Source organism: Cetorhinus maximus, chromosome 29 (genome assembly GCF_964194155.1).
Source record: "Cetorhinus maximus chromosome 29, sCetMax3.hap1.1, whole genome shotgun sequence".
Taxonomy (NCBI): domain Eukaryota; kingdom Metazoa; phylum Chordata; class Chondrichthyes; order Lamniformes; family Cetorhinidae; genus Cetorhinus; species Cetorhinus maximus.
The window spans coordinates 6,552,533-6,570,055 of NC_135907.1; the positions used below are offsets into that span (position 1 = coordinate 6,552,533).

General features: G+C 53.5%; 3 non-coding genes and 1 pseudogene across 3 annotated transcripts; all 4 read right to left on the reverse strand.

Moving 5' to 3' along the window:
• Nucleotides 1-5,268: 5,268 nt before the first annotated feature.
• LOC144669660 (U2 spliceosomal RNA) lies at nt 5,269-5,450 on the reverse strand. The gene has a single exon (XR_013573711.1). It is a non-coding gene; the product is annotated as a U2 spliceosomal RNA (small nuclear RNA).
• A 3,842-nt stretch (nt 5,451-9,292) lies between these two features.
• On the reverse strand, nt 9,293-9,474 carry LOC144669794 (U2 spliceosomal RNA). The gene has a single exon (XR_013573745.1). It is a non-coding gene; the product is annotated as a U2 spliceosomal RNA (small nuclear RNA).
• A 3,842-nt stretch (nt 9,475-13,316) lies between these two features.
• LOC144669785 (U2 spliceosomal RNA) lies at nt 13,317-13,495 on the reverse strand (annotated as a pseudogene).
• Nucleotides 13,496-17,337: 3,842 nt separating this feature from the next.
• On the reverse strand, nt 17,338-17,523 carry LOC144669836 (U2 spliceosomal RNA). Its single transcript, XR_013573760.1, has one exon. It is a non-coding gene; the product is annotated as a U2 spliceosomal RNA (small nuclear RNA).

Consider the following 17,523-nt stretch of genomic DNA (forward strand, 5'->3'; position numbering starts at 1 on the left):
ACAAAATGTATCACCAGGTGCATCAGTACAAACAATATTACAGTCATTTACAGCCTATCATTTTGATCTGTACAGCCCGAGGGGCTCTAAACAGTTCCCAGTCTCTCGGTGCGCTGTGGTAGAAAGGTCTTAGACAGCGACCCTTCCCCATTGCGCCTTTGCGGCAGCTGCCCCAAGCTTTAGTGCGTCCCTCAGCACGTAGTCCTGGACTTTGGATTGTGCCAGTCCGCAACAATCGGTCGGGGACAACTCTTTGTGCTGGAAGACCAACAAGTTTCGGGCAGACCAAAGCGCGTCTTTCACCGAGTTGATGATCCTCCAGCTGCAGTTGATGTTTGTCTCGGTGTGTGTCCCTGGGAACAGCCCGTAGAACACAGAGTCCTGTGTCACAGAACTGCTCGGGATGAACCTCGACAGCAACCACTGCATCTCTCTCCAGACTTTCTTTGCAAAGGCACAATCCACAAGGAGGTGAACAACGGTCTCTTCCCCACCACAGCCACCTCGAGGGCATCGTGCAGAGGGGGTGAGACTCCTGGCGTGTAGGAAGGATCTGACGGGGAGGGCCTTTCTCACCACCAGCCAAGCTACGTCTTGGTGCTTGTTGGAAAGTTCTGGCGATGAGGCATTCTGCCAAATGACTTTGACAGTCTGCTCGGGGAACCATCCCACAGGGTCCACCCTCTCCTTATCCCTCAGGGCCTCTAGGACGTTACGTGCTGACCACTGCCTGATGGACTTGTGGTCAAAGGTGTTTCTCTGCATAAATTTTTCCACCAGGGACAGGTGGTACGGCACGGTCCAACTACTTGGAGCGTTCCGCGGCAGCGTGGCCAGACCCATCCTTCGCAACACCGGGGACAGGTAGAACCTCAGCACGTAGTGACACTTGGTGTTTGCGTACTGAGGGTCTACGCACCGCTTGATGCAGCCGCACACAAAGGTGGCCATCAGTATGAGGGCGATGTTGGGCACGTTTTTTCCCCCTTTATCTAGAGGCTTGTACATCGCGTCCCTGCAGACACGATCCATTTTCGACCTCCAGATAAAGCGGAAGATGGCTCGAGTGATCGCCATCGCGCAGGAGTGTGGAATGGGCCAGACCTGCGCCACGTACAGCAACAGCGAGAGTACCTCACACCTGATGACCAGGTTCTTACCCGCAATGGAGAGGGAGCGTCGCTCCCACATGCCCAGTTTCCTTTTCACCATAGCCACTCGCTCCTTCCAGTTTCTAACGCATGCCCCGGTCCCTCCGAACCATATCCCCAGCACCTTTAGGCCGTCAGCCCTGACAGTGAAGGGGACAAAGGATCGGTCAGCCCAGTTCCCAAAGAACATGGCCTCGCTCTTCCCACGATTTACCTTGGCTCCCGAGGCCAGTTCGAACTGGTCGCAGACGTGCATCAGTCTGCGCACCGACAGCGGATCCGAGCAGAAGACGGCGACGTCGTCCATGTACAGGGAGGCTTTTACCTGAGTGCCTCCACTGCCTGGGATCGTCACTCCTCTTATGCCCGGATCCTTCCTGATGGACTCGGCAAAGGGTTCTATGCAGCACACGAAAAGGACAGGCGAGAGAGGACAGCCCTGCCTGACTCCAGATTTAATCGGAAAGCTATCTGTTTCCCACCCATTGATTGAGACTGCGCTACTGATGTTAGTGTAGAGCAGTTGGATCCAATTTCGAATTCCCTCCCCAAAGCCCATTTTGGAGAGCACATCCCCCATGTAGGTGTGCGATATTCTGTCAAAGGCCTTCTCCTGATCCAAGCTGATGAGGCAGGTATCCACACCCCTGTCCTGTACATAGGCAATCGTATCCCTGAGCAGCGCCAGGCTGTCAGAGATCTTCCTGCCTGGCACAGAGCAGGTCTGGTCAGGGTGAATCACCAATTCCAGAGCGGATTTGACCCGGTTGGCGATGACCTTGGACAGAATCTTATAGTCCACATTCAACAGTGAAATGGGTCGCCAATTTCTAATTTCCTCCCTTTCCCCCTTGTGCTTGTAGATGAGGGTGATGATGCCTTTCCTCATGGATTCTGACATGCTGCCGGCCAGGAGCATACTCTCGTACACTTCTAGCAGGTCTGGGCCGATCAAGTCCCACAGAGCCGAATACAACTCCGCCGGCAGGCCGTCGCTTCCGGGGGTTTTACTCTTCTCGAAGGACTCGAGGGCCTTAGTCAGTTCGTCAGGGGTTAGCGGTTTGTCTAGGCTCTCCCGAGTACTGTGGTCTAGGACCTCCGTGATAGAGGACAGGAAGGACTGGGAGGCCGTGCTGTCCGTGGGCTTCACGTCATACAGTCCGGCATAAAAGGATTTGCTGATCCTCAGAATGTCGGACCGTGATGACTTTACTGAGCCGTCTTCTTCCTTCAGGCTGCTGATCACAGAGCGCTCTCTGTGTACCTTTTGGAAGAAGAAACGTGAGCACGTCTCATCCTGCTCCACGGAGCGGACTCTGGAACGGAAGATGATCTTGGAGGCCTCCGAGGCAAAGTGCGAGGCTTGCTGGCCCTTCACCTCTTGGAGCTCCTCCTTGACATCGACCCCCATCGACCGCAGCCGGAGCAGATTCTGCATCTTTTCCTGGAGTCGGGACATTTCCCTCTGTTCCTTTCTAGCTTTCTGGGTGCCTTTGAGGATGAAAAACCTCTTGATGCTTCCCTTGATCACTTCCCACCAGTGTGTCAGGGACTCAAAGAGGGGTTTCACGGTTCTCCAACCTTTGTAATCCCTCTTGAGCTCCTCAATGTTCTCTGGGGTCAGCAGTTGCACATTTAGCTTCCATGCCCCCCTGCCCACCCTCAGGTCTTCCTCCAAGTGGCAGTCCGCCAGTAGGAGGCAGTGGTCAGAGAAGAACACCGGCTTGACCTCGGTGGATCTGACTGTGAATGCACGGGACACAAACAGGAAGTCTATCCTGGAACGAATGGACCCGTCTGGCCGCGACCAGGTGTATCTACGCTGCGCTCCGTCTGCAGGGTTGCTGAAGACGTCGTGCAGCTTGGCATCCTTAACTGTTTCCATCAGGGATCTGGACGTAGCGTCCAATCTGCTTCCGGCCCTGCCGGATCGTCCAGCCGCATCGATGATGCAGTTGAAGTCCCCGCCCAGAATGACCGGCCTGGAGGTCGCCAGCAGCAGTGGGAGCTGCTGAAAAACCTCCAGCCGCTCAGCCCCTTGTGCCGGGCCGTACACGTTAATTAACCGGAGTGGAGCGTTCTTGTACATTACGTCTGCTACCAGGAGTCGCCCGCCCACCACCTCCTTGACCTCGGAGACGGTGAAGTTGCCTCCCCGCAGCAGAATACCCAGGCCGGAGGAACGAGAGTCGTTTCCGCCCGACCAGATCGATGGCCCGTGGGACCACCATCGTGACCATTGCCTGTAGGAGCTGAGGTGCGGTATCGCACACTCCTGCAGAAACAACAGGTCAGCTTTGACCTTGGCTAGGTAGTCCAAGGTCGCAACACATCGCGTAGTAGATTTAATGCTACGCACATTTATGGATACAATCTTTAAACCCATTTTAAAGCATTTATTCTCCTACCAAACCCACTGTCTCTGAGAGTCCCAGACCTTTAGTCTGCTCCTTCATACCCGTAGTGAGCTCAAATTCCTTCACTTTGGATGGGCTGAGGTAGATCTCCTTGGCCGTGTTCTGCTCCAGTGGCATCTGGGGGTTCACGTAGTGAGCGGATTTTGAGATGACCTTTGCTGGAGAAGCTTCTCCAAAACTCACCCCCTCTGGGGGGTTGCTGTTCCCGGCTTCCTGGAGCTGGGGTGCGATGATTGCCTCACTGCTCCCAGATTCCAGGGGCTGTGGTGCACTGGCCTCCTCAGGTTGCAGGCAAAGTTGGGGTGCGTTGGTCTCCTTGTTGTCTCCAATTTTCTGGAGCTCGGGTGTCTCGTCCTCCAACGCCCTGGAGCTTTGCCGCCTCTTCTGTCGGTGCCGCTCTGGCACTTCCTCATCCGAAGAGCTGCTGCCCTTGTCATCCGTGTCGGATGGGAGACGCCTCTTGCCGCTTCTCTGGGAAACGCCTTTGCTTCTTCTTCGCTCCCTCTTACTTTTCTTGTTCTTCACCGTCCGCCACTCCCCCTGCTGCTTTTCCACTGCTGCCTCCTCCTCCATTGATTCGCTGTCCTGAGGACTGGAAGGTTCAGGGGGTAGTGCTGTTGATTGGCTCTCTGTTGCCTCAATCTCTTTCTCCACCTTGTCTCTCTCTGTGCCCTCCTTTGTCCCGTTGAGCTCCCTGGGGGCCTTGGTGGTTGGAGTGACACGGAACATTTCTTCTGCTTCCCCGTGGTCGGCTTTGGCTGCCTGTGCGTAAGTACGGCAGCGTTTGGGGCAGGTCCTGTAGAGGTGACTTGCCTCGCCACACAGGTTGCAGCACTTGGCCTGTTTGCAGTCTTTTGTCTGGTGCCCTTCCTGTTTGCAGATCTTGCAGAGGGAGGCGCTGCAGTTGGCCGCCACATGACCAGCCTTGCCGCATGAGCGGCAATGCTTGGGTTGCCCAGCGTAGACCAGGTAGCCACGGTTTCCCCCGATTGCGAAACTGGAAGGAGGGTGGAAAATGGCTCCCTTACCATCGGTCTTTAGCGTGACCTTAAACAGGCGTTTGCCTGTCCAGATCCCCAAGTCGTCTCGAATCTCAGTGCCGCTCCCCACCTTATCGAAGTACCTGGTGAGGAAGTTGACCACGTCGGCGACAGGGACGAAGGGGTTGTACACATGCACCATCACCTCACGTTCCCGTTGCAACGGCAGAGAAAAGTGCGGCTCCGCCGTCAGGATCTTCATCTCCGGCAGGTCTCTCTTCTCCTCGAACACCCTCAGGAGCCGGACGCAGTCTGCCACTTGCTTGAACGTGATGTCAAAATAACCACCTTTGCGGGAGTCGTGCAGGGTGAAGATCTCCGTAGCTTGGAAGCCGCACGCCTTCAACAGGATCCTCCTGGTGAAGAAGCCCCGATCCATAGGTGATCCTCCTTCGTCGCTGTGGTTCACCGTGACTCGGACGGTGATAGGTAACCCACGGTATAGATTTGGATTACGATTGGTTATCGCCCTTCCATCCCGACCTTGCCATGGCAGGACCATGGTGTCGCCCCTGCAACACTACACTTGATCTTAGCCAAGAGGCCGAGAAGCAATGAGAAAGAAAGAAAGTTGTGTTTTGAAGGATGTGCATGTTGAAAAGTAAAGAAAGCAGATGTTTGTAAGAAATCTATTTTTAGCATTGAAAATCCCCTGGAAAGGGGTGGTGCACCATTCCCAGAGATACTGCAATACCGGGTCGATGCGTGGAGTGGGCGGAGCAAGCCCCTATTCCATCTCCCTGCTCCAAAAATCAATTTAATATATGGTCCCCAGATAAGGGACGTATCAGATATTAAACTGATAAGAACAGATTTTTTTTTTTTTTTTTTTGTAAAAATATACTTTATTCATAAAAATCTTCAATCACATTCAAAACCATTTCAAAAACAACATTACAAGGGTACAATCCAGGTTAAACTTTTACAAAATGTATCACCAGGTGCATCAGTACAAACAATATTACAGTCATTTACAGCCTATCATTTTGATCTGTACAGCCCGAGGGGCTCTAAACAGTTCCCAGTCTCTCGGTGCGCTGTGGTAGAAAGGTCTTAGACAGCGACCCTTCCCCATTGCGCCTTTGCGGCAGCTGCCCCAAGCTTTAGTGCGTCCCTCAGCACGTAGTCCTGGACTTTGGATTGTGCCAGTCCGCAACAATCGGTCGGGGACAACTCTTTGTGCTGGAAGACCAACAAGTTTCGGGCAGACCAAAGCGCGTCTTTCACCGAGTTGATGATCCTCCAGCTGCAGTTGATGTTTGTCTCGGTGTGTGTCCCTGGGAACAGCCCGTAGAACACAGAGTCCTGTGTCACAGAACTGCTCGGGATGAACCTCGACAGCAACCACTGCATCTCTCTCCAGACTTTCTTTGCAAAGGCACAATCCACAAGGAGGTGAACAACGGTCTCTTCCCCACCACAGCCACCTCGAGGGCATCGTGCAGAGGGGGTGAGACTCCTGGCGTGTAGGAAGGATCTGACGGGGAGGGCCTTTCTCACCACCAGCCAAGCTACGTCTTGGTGCTTGTTGGAAAGTTCTGGCGATGAGGCATTCTGCCAAATGACTTTGACAGTCTGCTCGGGGAACCATCCCACAGGGTCCACCCTCTCCTTATCCCTCAGGGCCTCTAGGACGTTACGTGCTGACCACTGCCTGATGGACTTGTGGTCAAAGGTGTTTCTCTGCATAAATTTTTCCACCAGGGACAGGTGGTACGGCACGGTCCAACTACTTGGAGCGTTCCGCGGCAGCGTGGCCAGACCCATCCTTCGCAACACCGGGGACAGGTAGAACCTCAGCACGTAGTGACACTTGGTGTTTGCGTACTGAGGGTCTACGCACCGCTTGATGCAGCCGCACACAAAGGTGGCCATCAGTATGAGGGCGATGTTGGGCACGTTTTTTCCCCCTTTATCTAGAGGCTTGTACATCGCGTCCCTGCAGACACGATCCATTTTCGACCTCCAGATAAAGCGGAAGATGGCTCGAGTGATCGCCATCGCGCAGGAGTGTGGAATGGGCCAGACCTGCGCCACGTACAGCAACAGCGAGAGTACCTCACACCTGATGACCAGGTTCTTACCCGCAATGGAGAGGGAGCGTCGCTCCCACATGCCCAGTTTCCTTTTCACCATAGCCACTCGCTCCTTCCAGTTTCTAACGCATGCCCCGGTCCCTCCGAACCATATCCCCAGCACCTTTAGGCCGTCAGCCCTGACAGTGAAGGGGACAAAGGATCGGTCAGCCCAGTTCCCAAAGAACATGGCCTCGCTCTTCCCACGATTTACCTTGGCTCCCGAGGCCAGTTCGAACTGGTCGCAGACGTGCATCAGTCTGCGCACCGACAGCGGATCCGAGCAGAAGACGGCGACGTCGTCCATGTACAGGGAGGCTTTTACCTGAGTGCCTCCACTGCCTGGGATCGTCACTCCTCTTATGCCCGGATCCTTCCTGATGGACTCGGCAAAGGGTTCTATGCAGCACACGAAAAGGACAGGCGAGAGAGGACAGCCCTGCCTGACTCCAGATTTAATCGGAAAGCTATCTGTTTCCCACCCATTGATTGAGACTGCGCTACTGATGTTAGTGTAGAGCAGTTGGATCCAATTTCGAATTCCCTCCCCAAAGCCCATTTTGGAGAGCACATCCCCCATGTAGGTGTGCGATATTCTGTCAAAGGCCTTCTCCTGATCCAAGCTGATGAGGCAGGTATCCACACCCCTGTCCTGTACATAGGCAATCGTATCCCTGAGCAGCGCCAGGCTGTCAGAGATCTTCCTGCCTGGCACAGAGCAGGTCTGGTCAGGGTGAATCACCAATTCCAGAGCGGATTTGACCCGGTTGGCGATGACCTTGGACAGAATCTTATAGTCCACATTCAACAGTGAAATGGGTCGCCAATTTCTAATTTCCTCCCTTTCCCCCTTGTGCTTGTAGATGAGGGTGATGATGCCTTTCCTCATGGATTCTGACATGCTGCCGGCCAGGAGCATACTCTCGTACACTTCTAGCAGGTCTGGGCCGATCAAGTCCCACAGAGCCGAATACAACTCCGCCGGCAGGCCGTCGCTTCCGGGGGTTTTACTCTTCTCGAAGGACTCGAGGGCCTTAGTCAGTTCGTCAGGGGTTAGCGGTTTGTCTAGGCTCTCCCGAGTACTGTGGTCTAGGACCTCCGTGATAGAGGACAGGAAGGACTGGGAGGCCGTGCTGTCCGTGGGCTTCACGTCATACAGTCCGGCATAAAAGGATTTGCTGATCCTCAGAATGTCGGACCGTGATGACTTTACTGAGCCGTCTTCTTCCTTCAGGCTGCTGATCACAGAGCGCTCTCTGTGTACCTTTTGGAAGAAGAAACGTGAGCACGTCTCATCCTGCTCCACGGAGCGGACTCTGGAACGGAAGATGATCTTGGAGGCCTCCGAGGCAAAGTGCGAGGCTTGCTGGCCCTTCACCTCTTGGAGCTCCTCCTTGACATCGACCCCCATCGACCGCAGCCGGAGCAGATTCTGCATCTTTTCCTGGAGTCGGGACATTTCCCTCTGTTCCTTTCTAGCTTTCTGGGTGCCTTTGAGGATGAAAAACCTCTTGATGCTTCCCTTGATCACTTCCCACCAGTGTGTCAGGGACTCAAAGAGGGGTTTCACGGTTCTCCAACCTTTGTAATCCCTCTTGAGCTCCTCAATGTTCTCTGGGGTCAGCAGTTGCACATTTAGCTTCCATGCCCCCCTGCCCACCCTCAGGTCTTCCTCCAAGTGGCAGTCCGCCAGTAGGAGGCAGTGGTCAGAGAAGAACACCGGCTTGACCTCGGTGGATCTGACTGTGAATGCACGGGACACAAACAGGAAGTCTATCCTGGAACGAATGGACCCGTCTGGCCGCGACCAGGTGTATCTACGCTGCGCTCCGTCTGCAGGGTTGCTGAAGACGTCGTGCAGCTTGGCATCCTTAACTGTTTCCATCAGGGATCTGGACGTAGCGTCCAATCTGCTTCCGGCCCTGCCGGATCGTCCAGCCGCATCGATGATGCAGTTGAAGTCCCCGCCCAGAATGACCGGCCTGGAGGTCGCCAGCAGCAGTGGGAGCTGCTGAAAAACCTCCAGCCGCTCAGCCCCTTGTGCCGGGCCGTACACGTTAATTAACCGGAGTGGAGCGTTCTTGTACATTACGTCTGCTACCAGGAGTCGCCCGCCCACCACCTCCTTGACCTCGGAGACGGTGAAGTTGCCTCCCCGCAGCAGAATACCCAGGCCGGAGGAACGAGAGTCGTTTCCGCCCGACCAGATCGATGGCCCGTGGGACCACCATCGTGACCATTGCCTGTAGGAGCTGAGGTGCGGTATCGCACACTCCTGCAGAAACAACAGGTCAGCTTTGACCTTGGCTAGGTAGTCCAAGGTCGCAACACATCGCGTAGTAGATTTAATGCTACGCACATTTATGGATACAATCTTTAAACCCATTTTAAAGCATTTATTCTCCTACCAAACCCACTGTCTCTGAGAGTCCCAGACCTTTAGTCTGCTCCTTCATACCCGTAGTGAGCTCAAATTCCTTCTTAGCCAAAAGGCCGAGAAGCGATGAGAAAGAAAGAAAGTTGTGTTTTGAAAGATGTGCATGTTGAAAAGTAAAGAAAGCAGATGTTTGTAAGAAATCTATTTTTAGCATTGAAAATCCCCTGGAAAGGGGTGGTGCACCATTCCCAGAGATACTGCAATACCGGGTCGATGCGTGGAGTGGACAGAGCAAGCCCCTATTCCATCTCCCTGCTCCAAAAATCAATTTAATATATGGTCCCCAGATAAGGGACGTATCAGATATTAAACTGATAAGAACAGATTTTTTTTTTTTTTTTTTTGTAAAAATATACTTTATTCATAAAAATCTTCAATCACATTCAAAACCATTTCAAAAACAACATTACAAGGGTACAATCCAGGTTAAACTTTTACAAAATGTATCACCAGGTGCATCAGTACAAACAATATTACAGTCATTTACAGCCTTTCATTTTGATCTGTACAGCCCGAGGGGCTCTAAACAGTTCCCAGTCTCTCAGTGCGCTGTGGTAGAAAGGTCTTAGACAGCGACCCTTCCCCATTGCGCCTTTGCGGCAGCTGCCCCAAGCTTTAGTGCGTCCCTCAGCACGTAGTCCTGGACTTTGGATTGTGCCAGTCCGCAACAATCGGTCGGGGACAAATCTTTGTGCTGGAAGACCAACAAGTTTCGGGCAGACCAAAGCGCGTCTTTCACCGAGTTGATGATCCTCCAGCTGCAGTTGATGTTTGTCTCGGTGTGTGTCCCTGGGAACAGCCCGTAGAGCACAGAGTCCTGTGTCACAGAACTGCTCGGGATGAACCTCGACAGCAACCACTGCATCTCTCTCCAGACTTCCTTTGCAAAGGCACAATCCACAAGGAGGTGAACAACGGTCTCTTCCCCACCACAGCCACCTCGAGGGCATCGTGCAGAGGGGGTGAGACTCCTGGCGTGTAGGAAGGATCTGACGGGGAGGGCCTTTCTCACCACCAGCCAAGCTACGTCTTGGTGCTTGTTGGAAAGTTCTGGCGATGAGGCATTCTGCCAAATGACTTTAACAGTCTGCTCGGGGAACCATCCCACAGGGTCCACCCTCTCCTTATCCCTCAGGGCCTCTAGGACGTTACGTGCTGACCACTGCCTGATGGACTTGTGGTCAAAGGTGTTTTTCTGCATAAATTTTTCCACCAGGGACAGGTGGTACGGCACGGTCCAACTACTTGGAGCGTTCCGCGGCAGCGTGGCCAGACCCATCCTTCGCAACACCGGGGACAGGTAGAACCTCAGCACGTAGTGACACTTGGTGTTTGCGTACTGAGGGTCTACGCACCGCTTGATGCAGCCGCACACAAAGGTGGCCATCAGTATGAGGGCGATGTTGGGCACGTTTTTTCCCCCTTTATCTAGAGGCTTGTACATCGCGTCCCTGCAGACACGATCCATTTTCGACCTCCAGATAAAGCGGAAGATGGCTCGAGTGATCGCCATCGCGCAGGAGTGTGGAATGGGCCAGACCTGCGCCACGTACAGCAACAGCGAGAGTACCTCACACCTGATGACCAGGTTCTTACCCGCAATGGAGAGGGAGCGTCGCTCCCACATGCCCAGTTTCCTTTTCACCATAGCCACTCGCTCCTTCCAGTTTCTAACGCATGCCCCGGTCCCTCCGAACCATATCCCCAGCACCTTCAGGCCGTCAGCCCTGACAGTGAAGGGGACAAAGGATCGGTCAGCCCAGTTCCCAAAGAACATGGCCTCGCTCTTCCCACGATTTACCTTGGCTCCCGAGGCCAGTTCGAACTGGTCGCAGACGTGCATCAGTCTGCGCACCGACAGCGGATCCGAGCAGAAGACGGCGACGTCGTCCATGTACAGGGAGGCTTTTACCTGAGTGCCTCCACTGCCTGGGATCGTCACTCCTCTTATGCCCGGATCCTTCCTGATGGACTCGGCAAAGGGTTCTATGCAGCACACAAAAAGGACAGGCGAGAGAGGGCAGCCCTGCCTGACTCCAGATTTAATCGGAAAGCTATCTGTTTCCCACCCATTGATTGAGACTGCGCTACTGATGTTAGTGTAGAGCAGTTGGATCCAATTTCGAATTCCCTCCCCAAACCCCATTTTGGAGAGCGCATCCCCCATGTAGGTGTGCGATATTCTGTCAAAGGCCTTCTCCTGATCCAAGCTGATGAGGCAGGTATCCACACCCCTGTCCTGTACATAGGCAATCGTATCCCTGAGCAGCGCCAGGCTGTCAGAGATCTTCCTGCCTGGCACAGAGCAGGTCTGGTCAGGGTGAATCACCAATTCCAGAGCGGATTTGACCCGGTTGGCGATGACCTTGGACAGAATCTTATAGTCCATATTCAACAGTGAAATGGGTCGCCAATTTCTAATTTCCTCCCTTTCCCCCTTGTGCTTGTAGATGAGGGTGATGATGCCTTTCCTCATGGATTCTGACATGCTGCCGGCCAGGAGCATACTCGCGTACACTTCTAGCAGGTCTGGGCCGATCAAGTCCCACAGAGCCGAATACAACTCCGCCGGCAGGCCGTCGCTTCCGGGGGTTTTACTCTTCTCGAAGGACTCGAGGGCCTTAGTCAGTTCGTCAGGAGTTAGCGGTTTGTCTAGGCTCTCCCGCGTACTGTGGTCTAAGACCTCCGTGATAGAGGACAGGAAGGACTGGGAGGCCGTGCTGTCCGTGGGCTTCACGTCATACAGACCGGCATAAAAGGATTTGCTGATCCTCAGAATGTCGGACCGTGATGACTTTACTGAGCCGTCTTCTTCCTTCAGGCTGCTGATCACAGAGCGCTCTCTGTGTACCTTTTGGAAGAAGAAACGTGAGCACGTCTCATCCTGCTCCACGGAGCGGACTCTGGAACGGAAGATGATCTTGGAGGCCTCCGAGGCAAAGTGCGAGGCTTGCTGGCCCTTCACCTCTTGGAGCTCCTCCTTGACATCCACCCCCATCGACCGCAGCCGGAGCAGATTCTGCATCTTTTCCTGGAGTCGGGACATTTCCCTCTGTTCCTTTCTAGCTTTCTGGGTGCCTTTGCGGATGAAAAACCTCTTGATGCTTCCCTTGATCACTTCCCACCAGTGTGTCAGGGACTCAAAGAGGGGTTTCACGGTTCTCCAACCTTTGTACTCCCTCTTGAGCTCCTCAATGTTCTCTGGGGTCAGCAGTTGCACATTTAGCTTCCATGCCCCCCTGCCCACCCTCAGGTCTTCCTCCAAGTGGCAGTCCGCCAGTAGGAGGCAGTGGTCAGAGAAGAACACCGGCTTGACGTCGGTGGATCTGACTGTGAATGCACGGGACACAAACAGGAAGTCTATCCTGGAACGAATGGACCCGTCTGGCCGCGACCAGGTGTATCTACGCTGCGCTCCGTCTGCAGGGTTGCTGAAGACGTCGTGCAGCTTGGCATCCTTAACTGTTTCCATCAGGGATCTGGACGTAGCGTCCAATCTGCTTCCGGCCCTGCCGGATCGTCCAGCCGCATCGATGATGCAGTTGAAGTCCCCGCCCAGAATGACCGGCCTGGAGGTCGCCAGCAGCAGTGGGAGCTGCTGAAAAACCTCCAGCCGCTCAGCCCCTTGTGCCGGGCCGTACACGTTAATTAACCGGAGTGGAGCGTTCTTGTACATTACGTCTGCTACCAGGAGTCGCCCGCCCACCACCTCCTTGACCTCGGAGACGGTGAAGTTGCCTCCCCGCAGCAGAATACCCAGGCCGGAGGAACGAGAGTCGTTTCCGCCCGACCAGATCGATGGCCCGTGGGACCACCATCGTGACCATTGCCTGTAGGAGCTGAGGTGCGGTATCGCACACTCCTGCAGAAACAACAGGTCAGCTTTGACCTTGGCTAGGTAGTCCAAGGTCGCAACACATCGCGTAGTAGATTTAATGCTACGCACATTTATGGATACAATCTTTAAACCCATTTTAAAGCATTTATTCTCCTACCAAACCCACTGTCTCTGAGAGTCCCAGACCTTTAGTCTGCTCCTTCATACCCGTAGTGAGCTCAAATTCCTTCTTAGCCAAAAGGCCGAGAAGCGATGAGAAAGAAAGAAAGTTGTGTTTTGAAAGATGTGCATGTTGAAAAGTAAAGAAAGCAGATGTTTGTAAGAAATCTATTTTTAGCATTGAAAATCCCCTGGAAAGGGGTGGTGCACCATTCCCAGAGATACTGCAATACCGGGTCGATGCGTGGAGTGGACAGAGCAAGCCCCTATTCCATCTCCCTGCTCCAAAAATCAATTTAATATATGGTCCCCAGATAAGGGACGTATCAGATATTAAACTGATAAGAACAGATTTTTTTTTTTTTTTTGTAAAAATATACTTTATTCATAAAAATCTTCAATCACATTCAAAACCATTTCAAAAACAACATTACAAGGGTACAATCCAGGTTAAACTTTTACAAAATGTATCACCAGGTGCATCAGTACAAACAATATTACAGTCATTTACAGCCTTTCATTTTGATCTGTACAGCCCGAGGGGCTCTAAACAGTTCCCAGTCTCTCGGTGCGCTGTGGTAGAAAGGTCTTAGACAGCGACCCTTCCCCATTGCGCCTTTGCGGCAGCTGCCCCAAGCTTTAGTGCGTCCCTCAGCACGTAGTCCTGGACTTTGGATTGTGCCAGTCCGCAACAATCGGTCGGGGACAAATCTTTGTGCTGGAAGACCAACAAGTTTCGGGCAGACCAAAGCGCGTCTTTCACCGAGTTGATGATCCTCCAGCTGCAGTTGATGTTTGTCTCGGTGTGTGTCCCTGGGAACAGCCCGTAGAGCACAGAGTCCTGTGTCACAGAACTGCTCGGGATGAACCTCGACAGCAACCACTGCATCTCTCTCCAGACTTTCTTTGCAAAGGCGCAATCCACAAGGAGGTGAACAACGGTCTCTTCCCCACCACAGCCACCTCGAGGGCATCGTGCAGAGGGGGTGAGACTCCTGGCGTGTAGGAAGGATCTGACGGGGAGGGCCTTTCTCACCACCAGCCAAGCTACGTCTTGGTGCTTGTTGGGAAGTTCTGGCGATGAGGCATTCTGCCAAATGACTTTGACAGTCTGCTCGGGGAACCATCCCACAGGGTCCACCCTCTCCTTATCCCTCAGGGCCTCTAGGACGTTACGTGCTGACCACTGCCTGATGGACTTGTGGTCAAAGGTGTTTTTCTGCATAAATTTTTCCACCAGGGACAGGTGGTACGGCACGGTCCAACTACTTGGAGCGTTCCGCGGCAGCGTGGCCAGACCCATCCTTCGCAACACCGGGGACAGGTAGAACCTCAGCACGTAGTGACACTTGGTGTTTGCGTACTGAGGGTCTACGCACCGCTTGATGCAGCCGCACACAAAGGTGGCCATCAGTATGAGGGCGATGTTGGGCACGTTTTTTCCCCCTTTATCTAGAGGCTTGTACATCGCGTCCCTGCAGACACGATCCATTTTCGACCTCCAGATAAAGCGGAAGATGGCTCGAGTGATCGCCATCGCGCAGGAGTGTGGAATGGGCCAGACCTGCGCCACGTACAGCAACAGCGAGAGTACCTCACACCTGATGACCAGGTTCTTACCCGCAATGGAGAGGGAGCGTCGCTCCCACATGCCCAGTTTCCTTTTCACCATAGCCACTCGCTCCTTCCAGTTTCTAACGCATGCCCCGGTCCCTCCGAACCATATCCCCAGCACCTTCAGGCCGTCAGCCCTGACAGTGAAGGGGACAAAGGATCGGTCAGCCCAGTTCCCAAAGAACATGGCCTCGCTCTTCCCACGATTTACCTTGGCTCCCGAGGCCAGTTCGAACTGGTCGCAGACGTGCATCAGTCTGCGCACCGACAGCGGATCCGAGCAGAAGACGGCGACGTCGTCCATGTACAGGGAGGCTTTTACCTGAGTGCCTCCACTGCCTGGGATCGTCACTCCTCTTATGCCCGGATCCTTCCTGATGGACTCGGCAAAGGGTTCTATGCAGCACACAAAAAGGACAGGCGAGAGAGGGCAGCCCTGCCTGACTCCAGATTTAATCGGAAAGCTATCTGTTTCCCACCCATTGATTGAGACTGCGCTACTGATGTTAGTGTAGAGCAGTTGGATCCAATTTCGAATTCCCTCCCCAAAGCCCATTTTGGAGAGCACATCCCCCATGTAGGTGTGCGATATTCTGTCAAAGGCCTTCTCCTGATCCAAGCTGATGAGGCAGGTATCCACACCCCTGTCCTGTACATAGGCAATCGTATCCCTGAGCAGCGCCAGGCTGTCAGAGATCTTCCTGCCTGGCACAGAGCAGGTCTGGTCAGGGTGAATCACCAATTCCAGAGCGGATTTGACCCGGTTGGCGATGACCTTGGACAGAATCTTATAGTCCATATTCAACAGTGAAATGGGTCGCCAATTTCTAATTTCCTCCCTTTCCCCCTTGTGCTTGTAGATGAGGGTGATGATGCCTTTCCTCATGGATTCTGACATGCTGCCGGCCAGGAGCATACTCTCGTACACTTCTAGCAGGTCTGGGCCGATCAAGTCCCACAGAGCCGAATACAACTCCGCCGGCAGGCCGTCGCTTCCGGGGGTTTTACTCTTCTCGAAGGACTCGAGGGCCTTAGTCAGTTCGTCAGGAGTTAGCGGTTTGTCTAGGCTCTCCCGCGTACTGTGGTCTAGGACCTCCGTGATAGAGGACAGGAAGGACTGGGAGGCCGTGCTGTCCGTGGGCTTCACGTCATACAGTCCGGCATAAAAGGATTTGCTGATCCTCAGAATGTCGGACCGTGATGACTTTACTGAGCCGTCTTCTTCCTTCAGGCTGCTGATCACAGAGCGCTCTCTGTGTACCTTTTGGAAGAAGAAACGTGAGCACGTCTCATCCTGCTCCACGGAGCGGACTCTGGAACGGAAGATGATCTTGGAGGCCTCCGAGGCAAAGTGCGAGGCTTGCTGGCCCTTCACCTCTTGGAGCTCCTCCTTGACATCGACCCCCATCGACCGCAGCCGGAGCAGATTCTGCATCTTTTCCTGGAGTCGGGACATTTCCCTCTGTTCCTTTCTAGCTTTCTGGGTGCCTTTGCGGATGAAAAACCTCTTGATGCTTCCCTTGATCACTTCCCACCAGTGTGTCAGGGACTCAAAGAGGGGTTTCACGGTTCTCCAACCTTTGTACTCCCTCTTGAGCTCCTCAATGTTCTCTGGGGTCAGCAGTTGCACATTTAGCTTCCATGCCCCCCTGCCCACCCTCAGGTCTTCCTCCAAGTGGCAGTCCGCCAGTAGGAGGCAGTGGTCAGAGAAGAACACCGGCTTGACGTCGGTGGATCTGACTGTGAATGCACGGGACACAAACAGGAAGTCTATCCTGGAACGAATGGACCCGTCTGGCCGCGACCAGGTGTATCTACGCTGCGCTCCGTCTGCAGGGTTGCTGAAGACGTCGTGCAGCTTGGCATCCTTAACTGTTTCCATCAGGGATCTGGACGTAGCGTCCAATCTGCTTCCGGCCCTGCCGGATCGTCCAGCCGCATCGATGATGCAGTTGAAGTCCCCGCCCAGAATGACCGGCCTGGAGGTCGCCAGCAGCAGTGGGAGCTGCTGAAAAACCTCCAGCCGCTCAGCCCCTTGTGCCGGGCCGTACACGTTAATTAACCGGAGTGGAGCGTTCTTGTACATTACGTCTGCTACCAGGAGTCGCCCGCCCACCACCTCCTTGACCTCGGAGACGGTGAAGTTGCCTCCCCGCAGCAGAATACCCAGGCCGGAGGAACGAGAGTCGTTTCCGCCCGACCAGATCGATGGCCCGTGGGACCACCATCGTGACCATTGCCTGTAGGAGCTGAGGTGCGGTATCGCACACTCCTGCAGAAACAACAGGTCAGCTTTGACCTTGGCTAGGTAGTCCAAGGTCGCAACACATCGCGTAGTAGATTTAATGCTACGCACATTTATGGATACAATCTTTAAACCCATTTTAAAGCATTTATTCTCCTACCAAACCCACTGTCTCTGAGAGTCCCAGACCTTTAGTCTGCTCCTTCATACCCGTAGTGAGCTCAAATTCCTTCTTAGCCAAAAGGCCGAGAAGCGATGAGAAAGAAAGAAAGTTGTGTTTTGAAAGATGTGCATGTTGAAAAGTAAAGAAAGCAGATGTTTGTAAGAAATCTATTTTTAGCATTGAAAATCCCCTGGAAAGGGGTGGTGCACCATTCCCAGAGATACTGCAATACCAGGTCGATGCGTGGAGTGGACAGAGCAAGCCCCTATTCCATCTCCCTGCTCCAAAAATCAATTTAATATATGGTCCCCAGATAAGGGACGTATCAGATATTAAACTGATAAGAACAGATTTTTTTTTTTTTTTTTTTTTTTGTAAAAATAT